Source organism: Arvicola amphibius, chromosome 7 (genome assembly GCF_903992535.2).
Source record: "Arvicola amphibius chromosome 7, mArvAmp1.2, whole genome shotgun sequence".
NCBI classification, from domain to species: Eukaryota; Metazoa; Chordata; class Mammalia; order Rodentia; family Cricetidae; genus Arvicola; species Arvicola amphibius.
In genome coordinates, this window is record NC_052053.1 from 51544505 (window position 1) to 51559252 (window position 14748).

Below are 14748 nucleotides of genomic sequence, written 5' to 3' on the forward strand. Positions count from 1 at the left end.
AGACTCTGTCTCAAAATGTAAGTGGGAAAATATTATAGAAAGACATCCGGGGTCGACTTCTGGCCTCCACATGCACTCACATACATGTGCACATGGATCTGTTCACACACACACACACATGAATGTGTATACACACACATGCGCAATAAGAAAATCAAACCACTATTCATGGAAAACAAGGTAGAGAACCACAGAGTCCCCTGAGCTGGCCTCAATTTGCCTTTCGTTTGTGTGTGTGTGTGTGTGTGTGTGCGTGTGTGCGTGTGCGTACACAAAGTGGCTGGTGCTAAGCATGAAGGGCATAAGTCTCTGCCACTCCTGTCACCTCTGCCATGACTCTCACACCTGCTCTTCACAGATCTTTCTGCCCTCTGCTGCTCTCTTTGCCCTCCACTCTCTGTCTTCCCTGCCCCTTCCTGGACAAAGGCTGCATGGCTCTGGTCACACAAACACATGCTGTCTGTCACTGTCCTGAATTGGCGCTGCTCCCTCACCACCCCTGCACTTCCCTCGCAGTGACTCCTCTCCCCTGCCTGTTCACGGTCTGTCCAAGCCTTGAAGGCTTTCCTTCCGTCAAGGCTAGATTCTGGAAGTGCTTCCTCCAGGAAGGCTTCTGGGCTCCTGCTGGGCCTCTAGAAGAGAAGCCAGTTTCTGATAGATCCGGGTATATCATATAGATGATAGTTTCTGCCTCCCATCAAGTGTGTCCAGCATGTGAGAGGATAAAGATCAGAGCCTTCTGAGGATGACCAAGTGCAGGAACGGGTCCTAGGTGACCTGTTCATGGTAGGTAGCTGGGACATCATCCTTCCAAGTCCTACCTTTGTTTTATGGTGGGTACACATGCAGCCTCCTGCATACTGCCTTCTGTGTCTCCATTTGCATTCACCCTGGAGACAATTGTGAAGGCCTCAGGGAGTGCTCAAGCCCCCCCCCCCCTGCTCATCAGGGGGACACAGCTGAGATGCCCCAGGCTGGCATGGGCTGGTCCCACAACTGACTGAGGAGGCGGCTACCCAGGAACTGCTGCGCACGCACGCGAGGCAGGGGGCAGCTGGTGTCTGCTCTATTCAAAGGCCAGCAATTCTCCACGGCTGGTGAGGAGTGAGTGGGGGTGCCCTGCAGGCTCCCCTCCTCTAGTACACATGCCACCCAAGAGAAAGTGTGCCCAGATCAGAGATTTGGCCACCCATCCCAGCAGCCCAGCACTCCTAGCAAGAGGCCGCCCCTTCCCCAGGTCCATCTGGGAACAGGCCCCTATGTTGGCAGGCGCTGAGCTCACAGGAGTGAGCATTTTCTCCAACATGCTGTGACTACTCAGTACTGTATTAGCGCAATAAATACTCATTTTTAAGAAAACTGAGACTCAATTTAGCCACCAGAGTCAGGAACAGCAGTTAGCAGGGCTGTAGAATGTCACTGCACAGCTGGCAGCCCCACCCCCACCAACCCTGTCGTGGCTGGGGTAGGGTGGGGAGTGGTCATAGGCCATACCAGCTGCACCACCTTCCCTCCCAATTCAGACTTTGGTGAGGGCGGTGGGGGGCAGACTAACAGCTAGGCTACCTGCTCCGAGGAGCCATGGTGGGTCCCCACACCCATTGGAGAGCACGACAGCCTCGACATGAACAGGAAGAAGGAGTGCCCACCTAGTGGAATCTGCTGGTACCGAGCTCCATGAAGGTGTCACTCACATAGTGTATCAACCCTAATGATGAAGTAAATGCCTTTTCTTGGCTGAGGCCAAGAAAGGTTGAATTACTTTGATGAAAGCCTTATGCAACAAGTCTAAGCATGGAGTCGGGCACGTGCTGTCTCTACGGTGCGTCCCATCCTTTAGACAGGGACAGAGACCTGCAGGAAGTCACACCTCTTGCCCCTGCCTCCTAGCCTCAGTGGGGATAAAGGGATATACTGCTCACCCTCCCCACAGAAATCATGGGGTGGCCCATCTGATCACCAGGGCATTGGGTTAGACAGGATAGGGAGCTTGGGGGAGCCTGGGGCTGTAACTAGGTCTCCCAACGTTATGTAGGCAAAACAAACAAGGCCCCTCTGTGAAGGGCTGGGGGATTTGTGCTCATTGCCATGGAAACAACACAGAGCACGGGGTGGTGGGAGATCATGGCCTGCCACTGCCTTTACAGATGTGAGACCTCTGCAGCCTCAGACAGGCTGTGGATGGCCTGGAGGCTGTGGGAACCAGGGGTAACCAGAAGGCATCTTATCTCCCTGATGTCCCCCTGCGCTGGGTTTGAGAGGCAAAATCTGGCATAGACCTTGGGTCTGGGGCTCTGTGGGTATGGTAGCTGGTACAATGAGGGCAGAGGAGCCTTCTGAGTCAAATGTGCCAAAAATACATGACAGAGGTAGGAACACAACACCTATCCACCTGCCTAAAAATAGCCACATTCAGGAGGCAGAAAGGTGTGTGAGGGGTGGGTTCCCAAAGAAGGCCTGGCCTGCTGTGCTTGCTGTGGGCAGCTGGCTTTGAGAAGAACCCGTTCCTTGGGGAGAGCCACCAAGGCTGGGGCCAGCCCTCTAGTGTGCATCTGAGAAAAAGCATCCTTGAGCTCCTGGGAGGATTGTGCCAGGCGCTGGCTAGTTAGCCACTCACCGGTGAGCCAGGTCCCATGCCAACATTGAGAGCAGCAGTGGCCAATGCTCACTGTCCCCCTCCTGCAGGCCCCACGCTGTAGTACACATCTTGTGGGCTTCATCTCGTTTTGGTATGGAAGAAAGGGTTCTTATTGCCAGTTTTAAAGATGATGAAACTTGACCGGGCGGTGCTGGCACACACCTTTAATCCCAGTGCTCAGGAGGCAGAGACAGGCGGATCTCTGTGAGTTCAAGGCCAGCCTGGTCTACAGAGCAAGTTCCAGGACAGCCAGACTGTTACACAGAGAAGTCCTGTCTTCAAAAGTCAAACAAACAACCAACCAACCAAACCCCCAAACCAAAAAACAAACAAAAATAAAGGAGGGAGGAAAGAAGGAAGAAGAGATGGTGAAACTCAGACTCACAGAGTTCAAGGTCACAAAATAACCCAATGTTAAGAATTACTGAATTGGAATTTGAACCCACATCTGGTAGAGTTCAACGACAGGCATTTACTTGCCTCAGATCAGCCAGCAAGGACCAGGACTGGAAATTAGGAGTTTCTGGCTCCCAAGTTCAGTACCTTTCAGGTTCCAGGCTCATCTCTGGCCAAGGCTGGTAAACCCTGCCTTTACCCCAGCCTCTTCCTCTGTATGTTGGGCATCACCTGTGCCAAGGGCACAAACCCCAGACATCCCTGGGGGCACGGCCCAGCACAGGGCCCGGGGCTGCCCCATCTAGACATTTTGAAACTCAGCAAGGTTATCCATTCTCATGCCAGGCTGAGCCCAGCAACAATGAGCCCTCTGTGCCCAGGTCAGGGCTTGCTCCAACAGGCCACCCACCGGTTCCCAACCCAGCCGCACACACTTCCTCAGGTCCCCGTGCCCACCCTGAGAGCAGGCACCCTTCTTCCCGAGATCAGGGAGTGGGAGCTCACCATGCCAGCCAGGGAACTGGTTCTGCAGAACTTTCTAGGCTGTCAGTGCTTGGACTGGACAGAAGCCAAGAGGACTCAGGGCAGGAACCAGTCCCTGGCACTGCCTTCTGGCAACAAGGCTCCAACTTCTCAGCTGCGGAAACTGAGGTTTGCAAGAAAATTGCATGACAGTTTCCTGGGCCAGTACAATAATGATAATAATGACCCAGTTATTAGGTCAGTATCTACTGGGAAGGCATGCATACCAGGCCTGTGCTAAGAACTACACATAAGCCCCCTTAAGATGTGAACCCTGAAGCCCAGAGAGGTCAAGTCATTTGCAGGAGACCACACAGCAGGCAGGTGACAGCATGGTTTGAGGGAGTGTCCAGGCTGCCCTGACTCCTGCTCCTTTTCTTCTATGGGATAAGGCCCTTCCTGTGTGGAGGTGGGGGTCAGGGCTCTGCTGTCCTGCAGGTGTTGTGCCCTGTGGGCCCAGCACTGGGACCAAGGCCCCTTCCCTTGCTGCTCTGCCTCCACAGTCCCTGCATTGTTGGTCCGTTAGGTAATTTCCTTGGAAGCACCAGCTCTTCCCAGGATGGGGAGACGGCTGATGAAGTGGCTGCTATGGCAGCAGGGACCACTGGGCCAGAGGTGCTTTGGCCTGCCCTAGTTGGGTAGAGGTCGCATTGGGCCAGGTGTCCCCCACTTGCTGTTGCAGTGACCACACCCTGAGGGAACCCTTGGGCCTTCAAGGACAGCCAAGGGAAGGTCTGGCCCTGCCCACCAGGGCCTGTCATTCCCAGGTGCCTGCTCAATGCAATGTGAGGCCACAGCCTGCACAAGGGCTGGCTGTGGGGAGGGAGGGGACACGCAGAGCCCCAGCTCAGTAGGCCCAGCTGAGCAGAGGCAGTTGGGAAAGGAGGGACCGCCCTCATCCATGGCTCCTCTGAGGCCTCCTCTATGTGGCCTCAGGGCTGGCCCATTAAACCTGCTCCACTGCCCAATAAACAGACAGCAACCATGTGCTTCAGGTCAGCTTCAGTGCCCCCCATGACAGCTTCTACCAGCCACAGCCAGAGCAGCTGTGGGAGGCATCAGCCTGCCTCATCTGAGCTCCTGGTCTCCTGCACTGAATACCCCGGCCCAGGGATTTTTTATAATACTGGGGGGCATGCAGGGGCTCCCAGGTCACCCACCAGCCTCAGAGGCTGCCCAGCATAGGTTAGAACTGGCCAACCATGAAGCTGTTCACTAGCAAAGACGCTTTCCCGTGTGCCAATTTTTCAGTCCTTTCTTTGGGGACCTGGTATCTCTTGCCAGTGTCAACACTGCAGTTACAGGGACAACTTCTGAGGATCTTTGACCGTTAGGAACTCCTGCTTTGACTTTCTATGTCTGCCTGTGTCTCTAATGTGCACTGTCCCTGCATCCCCAGGCTGGCTCCCTGTGCACAGGGAACAAGGACTGTCAGACACAGGAAGCAGGAGAGACAGGTAGAACACTTGCGCTAGCATGGGGACTGAGTTTGGGTCCCCAGTGCAGGTGCCAGGAGGCAGAGACAGGAGAATGCCTGGGCTTAGCGGTCAGTCCAGCTTCAATGGCAGCTCCAGGCTCAGCGAGAGACAGACCCTGTCCTGAAATAGGAGAGATGACTGGGAAGGGCATCTGGCTTTGACCTCTGGCCGCCACATGGGTGACATGCACATGTGCAAGCACACACACACACGCACACGCACACACACACGAGGACTGGCTGGCAAAACAAGAACACGAAGTGTAACCCAAGTGTTCATGCCAGCTTTTGCAGCCTTTGCAGTACCCTGACCTGCAGATGTACAGCTCTACGCTTCAATTCAATATTTTGCAAATGTCAATCCTTAGAGAAGGGAAAATGGAGAGAGAGAGAGAGAGAGAGAGAGAGAGAGAGAGAGAGAGAGAGAGAGAGAGAAACTAGCTTGTCCAGTTTCACAGTTGTCAACTTGGGATGTGATTCCAAGGTACTTGGTTCCAGCATCCAAAATAATCATATTGTATATGCCTGTGTGTGTGCAGCTATGTGTGTGTGCATGCAAATGTGTGTGCATGCATATGCAGGTGTGCATGTGTAGGTGTGTATGTGTGTGCATATTTATGTGTGTATGCATGCATGTGCAGGTACGTGTGCAGGTGTATTTAGGTGTGTGTGTGTGTATGTGTGTAGGTAGGCAGGTAGGTAGGTAGAAACCAGAGGATAACCTTGCAGTTTCTTGTGCTATTCCTCAGATCTCACCCACCTTTCTTTTTTTGAAAGAGAGTCTCTCTCACTGGCCTGAGGACTTCCAATTAGACCAGGCTAGCTGGTCAGTGATCCCCAGGGATCTGCCAGTCTCTGGCAAGATCTTTACCCAATCTTTACCAAGAGAGCCATCTCTTTAGTCACTGCGCTCTTTATGTCGGTGTCAGGAGTTATAGCTACACTGATTACACAACACTGGAGCAACTTCCAAGGCTGGCGCAGAGACATCCCCTCAACACGTACATACACGGGATAATAGCTAGACCAGTATAGACACCTCTACTCCTCTCAAGGCAATGGCTAAGGCTCTCATAAACACCCTCCCTTGGAACCATCCGGGGAGCTGAGCCCGTGTGTCCGTCCAGAGGAGCTGACTGGGTTCTTACCCTGCTTGTGTGAAGGTGGCTGCAAGGGTTGGGGTGAGTGCCCACAGAGCCAGCCAGCTCTCGTCCAGCTGGGACTCAGAAGGACCTCCAGGGGACAGCGTGAAATTGCCATTCTCCACTCTGGGACTGCTGTTAGCGGGAGCCTCTGGGCCCAGCTGGGAGGGGGTCAGCGGATGCCCCTGGACATGTTCAGCCCACGCCTGGGACGTTCCTCACCACCTGCCCTGCACTGGTGGCAGAAGAGAAGCCAGACAAGCCTGGGGCAGGAGTTACTTGACTGCTGTCATGCTCAGTAGGGGTAGGAGTTCCATTCAGGCCTGTGACAGAGCCCTTCTGGGACCAGACAAAAGGCCTTGGCTCTGGCTGCAACAGACAGCAGAGAGAGAGAGGGAGAGAAAGGGAGAGAAAGGGGGAGAAGGAGAGAGAGGGGGGGAGAGAAAGAGAAAGAGAAAGAGAGGGGGAGAGAGAGAAAGAGAGAAAAAGAAGGAAAGAGAGAAAGAAAGAGAGAGAAAGGAAGAGAAAGGGAAGGAAAGAGAGAAAGAGAAAGAGAGAGAAAGGGAGAGAAAGGGAGAGGGAGGGAGGGAGAGGGGGAGAGAGAGAGGGAGGGAGGAGAGAGAAAGAGAGGGAGAGAGAAAAGGGAGGGAAAGAGAAAGGGAGAGAGAGAAAGGGGGGAAGAGAGAGGGAGAAAGGGAAAGAGAGAGAAAGGGAGAGGGAGGGAGGGAGAGAGAGAGGGAGGGAGAAAGAAAAAGAGAGAGAGGGAGAAAAGTGAGGGAAAGAGAGAGAGGGAGAGAGAAAGGGGAAAGAGAGAGGGAGAAAGAGCAGGAGAGAGAAAGGGAAGGGAAGAGAGAGAGAAAGGGAGAGAGAGAAAGAGAGAGGAGAAAGAGAGAGAAGAGACACAGAAACAGACAGAGACAGAAACAGGAGGAGGCTAGAAAAAGAGAGAATATGAATTTCTGCATGTATTTGTATGTCTCAGTGGGCACGTGTCAGAAGACCAGAATCCTTTACAGGGCCATTCTCAAGCACTCAGCTCCAGGCCCAGATGCCTCTAAGTCCTGGCCAGGTCCTCCCATTCTAAATCTCAACCCCAAGCCGACCCACCTATGCTATGCAGCATGCCTGGACGCCTCCAGCTTCCAGACTGGGCCTCCTGCTCATACCAGGAAGCCCTCCCTGCCTGCCTGCCAAAAACTGGCCTGACAGGGGCAGGGTCTTTCCAGATTTGGACACCAGGGCTTCTCTGGCTGCAATTTATGCAAATGACTTAGCGAGGTTTTGGCTTGATAATTCGATTATTTGTTCAGCATTTATCTTAAGCAAACTGGATGACAAAGAACTGCAAACTAATGTGATAAAAACCATTTATAAAGCTGCCTTGTTCGGGGGCCTTCCCCTAAATATTTGTGACAAGGTAATAACGCTGCTGCGTGCGTCCGCCTGACTTGAAATTGGTTACTTAGCTGCATGATGGATGAGGGGCGAGGCCACCTTCTTCTGAGGAGAGCTCCTGATTTCTGATCTCATTTTTTGAGGATAATGAATTATATCTAATTAGTCCTTCCTAAATCTAATCAGGGAGTAGGGATTTGGTACCCGGAGGGAGGGGGTTGGCAGGTGGCAGGGAGGGCAGAGGGGTCAGCAGGCAGGGTGCCCTGGGCCCTGAAGAAGGGGGCTGGGCAGTTTTTACCCCCTGCCACACCTGGCTGCGGAAGCCATGACTTTGGCTCTTCCTACTTCCTTCCCCACGACTGCCTGCCATTCTGTGCCCTATGCAGGCTCGCCCCTCCTAGCTCACTTATCCTCTCTCTCTCTCTCCCCTGCTCTTCCATGGCTTCCAGATCTACACCTCTACGGGCTTTGCTTTCATACCTAGTTAGCTGGGCTCAGGCCCCTCAGCTCATCTCTGGGGTCTTCTTCCATTCCACTCTCCCCACTCCAAGTGAAGACCCAACGCTTCTCGGTCATTCTACAGGGCCTCTCACTGCTGAACTGCCAGCTCTGGCTGGACCTTCCTGGGCAACACTCCTTCAGGACAGATGTGGGCCTGGGACAGGTGAGCATGGTGGACATCAGTTCCCATCTCGCTCTGCAGACCAGCCTGGCCTTGAGCTCACAGAGATCCACCTGCCTCTGACTCCTGAGTGCTGGGAGTAAAGGTGTGGGTCACCATGCCCAGCTCTGATGCTCTCTTACTTAGCTTTGTGTGGTCCATTCCTGGTATGCCCATGCCAACCCATGGCACACTCTCATTAACTGTTTGCCAGATGCTCCAGAACTAGGGCAGCCACCCTTGCAGAGACAAGGGCGCTGCAGTCAGTGAACACTCCTGTCCTCCCTGATGAGGCTACTGGAGTCTGAAGCCCATGGGCGTCCCTCTGATCTAACCCTGGCCCAGCGGTCAGCAGCCTCTCCTTCCACATATGAATAAGGCGATCCTGGATAGGAGCCACCCTGCACCACTGCCATGGAGAACAAGACAGGGCTCCTGAGCGCCACTGGCTGTGGATGGAAAGTGGCCGTGCCTGATCAGTCACAGGAGTTACCCACCTCGCCTCTAAACGCGCGGCCAGCTTTTCTCTTCACAACGCTTCACACAAAGACAGGGCCTCTATTTCATACTATGCACTTTTCTTTTGCCTACTTCCCCGTAAGTGTGTGGCAGGCGTGAGTCTGCACGTGTGAACAAGGCCAGATGCCAACGCAGGGCTGCCCCACCTTGTATACGGACACAGGATCCATCGTCTGGACCCAGCGAGTCCCAGAGATCTGTCTACCTCCGCCTCCCCAGGGCTACATCCACCTTCGTGGGTTCCGGGGTTTAACTCAGAAGCCCATGCACCTGTCTCCCCAATCCGTTTTACTTTCTCAAAGCCCCAGGAGGACAGGAAATATTCAAAGCCTCACACCAAGCTGCTTCAAAGGTACAGTTGGGCTGAGTGAGTAGAGAAGCCAGTACTCACACCCCAGTGCCTCTCCTCTCAGCACTGAAGGTCCACAGCTGGTCTGGGCAGGAGGCTGTTTGTGGACACACCAGAGAGTGAGGTCAGAGGGTTAGGGTTTCACCATGGTGTCCATGGGGGATAACTAGCAACTTCTGGAAGCATCTTGGATGGTTATAATAGTGAGTGTCAGTGGAGCCTGCTACACATACTGAAATGTCCAAGACACCCCCCTTGTGTGATCAGCCACTGCAACCGAGCAACTCTACAGTCTCATCTGAGGACCCAGTGCTGTCTCTCAGAGGGCATGGACACTGAGGAAGGAGGAGGGACAAGCGGCCTCTTTCCTGGGTTCCTTGGCTCACTGCCCCCTCCCTCCAATGGCACCATTTTTCCAGAGCTGCAAGGGATTCCTCCTTGCCTGTCTGAAACCACGAGCCCATGGAGAGGCTTCCGAGGATCCTGTTCAATATTTGAGTTTATCAAAGTCTTAACCAGAACCTCTGCTGAACAGAGACTGAGCAAGGGCTGGAATCTGACACCTGCCCGTTTTCCTTTCTCACAGCGTGGACTTGCAAAATCAGTCAGTTTGCTAGCAAGACCCGAAACTTTCCCAGTGTACTCATCGGGCGTCTGTGCCGGGTAACTCATCCAGTTCGATCATTCAGACTTCTGACACATCTTACTTCCCGTTCTGCCTTGGCTGCTTGAGAGTTTAGTTCAGGTGCCTCTGCCTCCTCTCAGAGGAGGCCTCCTACCTATACCTACCCCTTTGGGAAGGAGCACCATCCAGGAAGTACACCATGCAGGAAGGGCACCATCTGGGAAGGGCACCATCCAGGAAGGGTGCCATCCAGGAAGGGCACTATCCAGGAAGAGCACCACCATCCAGGAAGTGTGCCATCCAGGAAGAGCGCCATCCAGGAAGGGCGCCATCCAGGAAGGTCCTTGTTTAGGAAGGGCACCATCCAGTAAGAGCGCCATCCAGGAAGGGCACCATCCAGGAAGAGCCTTGTTTAGGAAGGGCGCCATCCAGGAAGGGCGCCATCCAGGAAGGTCCTTGTTTAGGAAGGGCACCATCCAGGAAGAACGCCATCCAGGAAGGGCCTTGTTTAGGAAGGACACCATCCAGGAAGGGCCTTGTTTAGAAAGGGCGCCACCCAGGAAGGGCCTTGTTTAGGAAGGGCGCCATCCAGGAAGGGCCTTGTTTAGGAAGGGCGCCATCCAGGAAGGGTGCCATCCAGGAAGGGCAACAGAAGAACCAGCACTCACAGAGAGCTAGGCTGTACTGTTTGCACCCAGGCAACATTCACTGTCACAAGAACAGCATTCAAACATGACCTCACTAAGTCTATGTGCCATGTGCTTTAAAAGAGTGAGCTGGGACCTGAGGTGTGGTAGAGGACTTGCCTAGCTTGTGCAAAACCCTGGGCTCCAACCTCAGAAGAAAAAAAAACTTTAAAAATTTAAATTATGGCCAGTGAGCTACTTGTGTGAGTAAGGAAGCTTGCAGCCGGGCTGGCAAACCATGAGTTTGATCTTAGGTTCCCATGTAGTGTAAGGAGAAGGCTGGCCCCTGTGACCTTCGTCCATGTCCATGGCATGCAGGGCACACATGCATAAATAATATATAAAACATTAAATTAAAACAGGATTTAATATTATATGAACAAAATGAAAAAATAAAACAGAACCACATTCCATTTCTAGCTTAGAGGACAGTCACACTTCGCCCAAAAGTTATTCATCTACTTGGCAAACACTTTCCTTCATTTAGTTTTTGAGATGGGGTGTCAGGCAGCAGCCCACTTTGACCGGGAGCACTGTGTGGCCCAAATGGCTGTATAACACCATGATGGGCTCCGTAGGTGTTTGGGGATTGCCCCTTGTGTGCCAGGCGCAGGTCCTTGGTGAGAAAAAAATAACAGCCATTTCTCCCTCTTTGCTGGGTGTTGTAATGGACTTAGCTGGGTTTTGTAATGGACTTAGCTGGGTTGGGCGGGCAAAGGCGGGATTTCAGTCCATGGGGCTTAGCATCCTGAACCTCACTTTCTGTCTTGTCTGTCTGTCCTGTTGGGACAGAATTCGCCCTTGCCAGCAGTCATTCCTGACCAACAAAGCTGCTACATCAGGGCAGAAGGGTGAGGCTGGGACACCTGACTATGGCCCCAGGCCAGGGCATGTTTGAGAGCCTCCTCAAAGTTGACCATTCTGCAAGAACAGCTCTTCATGGTTCCTGCCACCTCTGTGTTCCTGTCTCCTCTAGAGCTTCTAGTACTGCTTCTGTAAACAGTTAAGGAACCCACCCAGGGTCACACAGCGCCGAGATTGAGTTTAGGACTGGGTCACCATTCTTCTCCTTCCTCTTCCCAGTGGACCTGATCCTTGTGGACTGATCAGGGTCCAGCATTCAGTAGAGGCTCAGCAGCTGCACCTGTTTCCTCCAGAACTGGGCACTTAGGTCCTGTCTATGGGGCCATGAGAAGAGAACAGGCTATGTAAGAAGTGCCCCCCCCCCCCACCAGGCAGGTGCCTGCTATCTATACCAGAGACTAGCAAGCAGTCTCCTCTGGCCTAGCCCTGTCTGTCCCCATTCTATACCAGCACAGAGGGCTGACTTACCCACCTACTTCCTTCCTGCCCTCCCATTACAGTCTAGATGGGGTGCTTGCTACCCCTACACCCCAAGACACAGGCATTGCAGACAATATCCCTGCTTTTGAGTTATTCCTGTCTTCAGGAAAAGCCTACATAGATGGAGGCTAAGGACCAGGAATGGAATCGGCCGAGATGGAAGCCATCAGGGACTGTCAGAGATTGCTCCTTTGGTTAGCATGCTTAGGCAGGCACTGTACCACAGCAGAGCGTGGCAGGACCACACAGCATCCCCAGAGCCAAATCACTCAACATGCAGGCTCTAGAAAGGCACCGGGCCCAGCTACTGGTTCTGGGACGCCACAGGGTTGTGACTCCTGCTGCATTTGAGCAAGCTCTGGACACAGCATAGAGGCTGAGCTGGTGGAGCCAGGCCCAAGGCAGAGAACTCAGAAACAAAGGAAAGGTAACTGAGAGATGCAGAGAGAGGTAGAATTCCAGAAACGGCCAGGCCTTGATGGATGAAGGATGGGATGTAGCCAGTGGGGAGTAGAGATGGGAGTGACATCATGGCCTGATTCTCACCATAGGAGTCTGGAAGATGGGAGGGAGGGAAGGAGGGAGGGAGGGAGGGGTGTTTGGAACCAAATGCAGTAATCCTTATGCTAATGGACTGGTTCTATGTCTTGTGTGGAGGCGGACATGGCAACCTACATGTGTGATCAACGGCACAGAGACACACACATGCACACTCAGCCCCCCCATTATTGTACAAATGAAGTGAAAGTGGATCATCAGGCTGGTGTCAACATCCAAGGTTACACGGTGATACATGTTAGCACCAAGGAAGTGGGGTGAAGGTTCCAGAGGGAATCTCCATTTCCGACAACTGTATATGAACTCACAATTACCTCAGAAGAGGTTAATTATCAAATGTCTCCAAAAATGCAACAGAGGGCATGGGCTAGGGATGGGATGAAGCTGAATGCACTCCCAGTACAAACTCCCAGTACACTCCACCCGGTTGCTATACAGCCTGTCTTGCTTTTCCACCTTGTCTGGTCCTGGCCCCAGCCCTGCCCCAGTCTCTTCCACAGGCTCCTTCTCCGTCCATTTCCTCCATTTCCTCGGCTCCCTTGCTCATCTCCCTGCAGAACCCAGGGTTTCACACAGGCCTTTGTCACACCATTTCCCACAGGCCCCGAGGGGGAGGACATTTGTAGGGTTGGCAAAGACCAACCGCCAGGACAGAGCAAGGCAGTCCTCAGTCCGGCGTGAGGCCCAGGTCTGAGCGCTTTGTTACCTTCTGACCGGGTGAGTCTGTGCAGTACCTGCCATGCACACAGGTGGGTGCACAAACTAACCCTAGAGCTGTATCGAGAGCAGACTGCAGGCATGTACTTGCGTGCGACACCGGCCACATTCCCCTGGACGGACACCTTGGAACCTAGGCCTGCTTGGGCTGCCTCATTGGACATCCTGCCTGTAGAAAGGAGGCTCTTCCAGGTGTGGGCCCCCTCCACTGCACCCCAAACAAATCCCCGGCTGATAAGGCAGCTTTGAAGAGAAACCCCTCCCTCTTCTGCCATCAGATAAACAGGGAAGAAAGAGAAACCCCTTCTTCCTCCTTTTCCAGCTCCAATATGTACACGGGGCTGCCCCAGGCCTCAGCCCTCTCCCCACTGCACCTCCTTCAATCACGTGGATCACAGGCGTCTTGACAGGTGGTTCCTCCGGTTTGGGTTTCAATCCAGGGAGCTGCAGGCAGCCCGGGGCGATGCAGCAAGGCCTTACACCTGAGTCTGACTGTCTGCAGGGCCTCTGTTGTGGGGACGCTTCTCAAGGGTTCTGGCTGTAAGGACACCTGAGGACACCTGAGGCAGGGGTGTCCTGTCTGAGACCCCACCCTTGCACCAGGCACCCTGGCTTGAGCTTTTGTTTGGTTTTTTTTTTTTTTTTTTTTTTTTTTGTCTCAAGGGTTCTTACTTAGAGTGTCCTCCCACTCAAATTGGATCTTTACCTAAGGCCCCCACTTCCTGAGTCCCAGTCTGTGGGATTCCTGGAGTAGACCCCAGCTTGATGAGCCACCAGTTCAGGCCCTGGTCTGTGGTGGGGTCCTCATGTCCTAGACCATGTGGCTCAGACCCTGTTGTCAAAGACATTGCTGTGCTCCCCAATTTCTAAACCCAAGTCTAGTACTAGAACAGTGGAGATCTTAGGGGGAGAGGTGAACAGGACCTGGAGGAGGGGTCAGGCAGGCAGGTGAAGGGACAGCACTCCACAGCCCTGCCTGGGGCCAAGGCATAATTACAAGGCGTAAGGTCTCAGGTGTGTGTGCTGAGGGGCAGGCTGACAGGCAAGGCCTTCATTCTGTTTATCCTTCACAAAGACCCCCTGCAGGGACCACGGTTCTCCCTGAGGTCTCTGCTCTAAGCTGACCCCAGCCCCTTGCACCTGCCAGCTGCCTAGTGAGGAGGCCTGAAGCATTTGGGGTGGGGGCAGGGGGCTGTCCCTGGACCACATGGGGACCACAGGCCAGACTGGGCCCCCTCTCCTACCCTTCTTCCAGGTGCCTCCCCCGCCCAGCTGACTCAACAGAAAACCCTATGATTTATTTGTGCCCAGGAGCAGCTTTTGCCCAGGCTGCAGGAAGGAGGATCCATTCAGTCCCAGAGAGGGAGGAGATGGGGAGAAAGGGGAGGGAGAAAGAGATACAGGGAGGGGGAAGGGAGAGGCAGGCCTCTCTCCTCCACCCAGGAGCCCCATCTAGGCCCCTGTCCTCAGGTCCCCATATCCTAAGGAACCTTTCCCATCACCGCTTCATCTGGGCCGTGGAGGACCCAATTACTTATAATAAACAATTCCGTTTATCTTTATCAGAATCATTATCTAAATTGGCTACATGACACATACTGCTCTCTAAGTGTGCCCCGGGGAGGAGGGGCCATAAAAGCCGGGTTCTGCACTCCGTAATTATCCCTCTATGGGCCATAAACCATTACACTGGTGTTTAAAATAGGTACGGTGAGCAGT

At 53.5% G+C, this 14748-nt stretch overlaps 1 protein-coding gene across 3 annotated transcripts in view; it reads right to left on the reverse strand.

Annotated features, from left to right (window-relative positions):
* The window catches only part of Lmx1b (LIM homeobox transcription factor 1 beta), a 75257-nt gene that overhangs the window by 26931 nt on the left and 33578 nt on the right, over positions 1–14748 (reverse strand). The window lies entirely within an intron of this gene.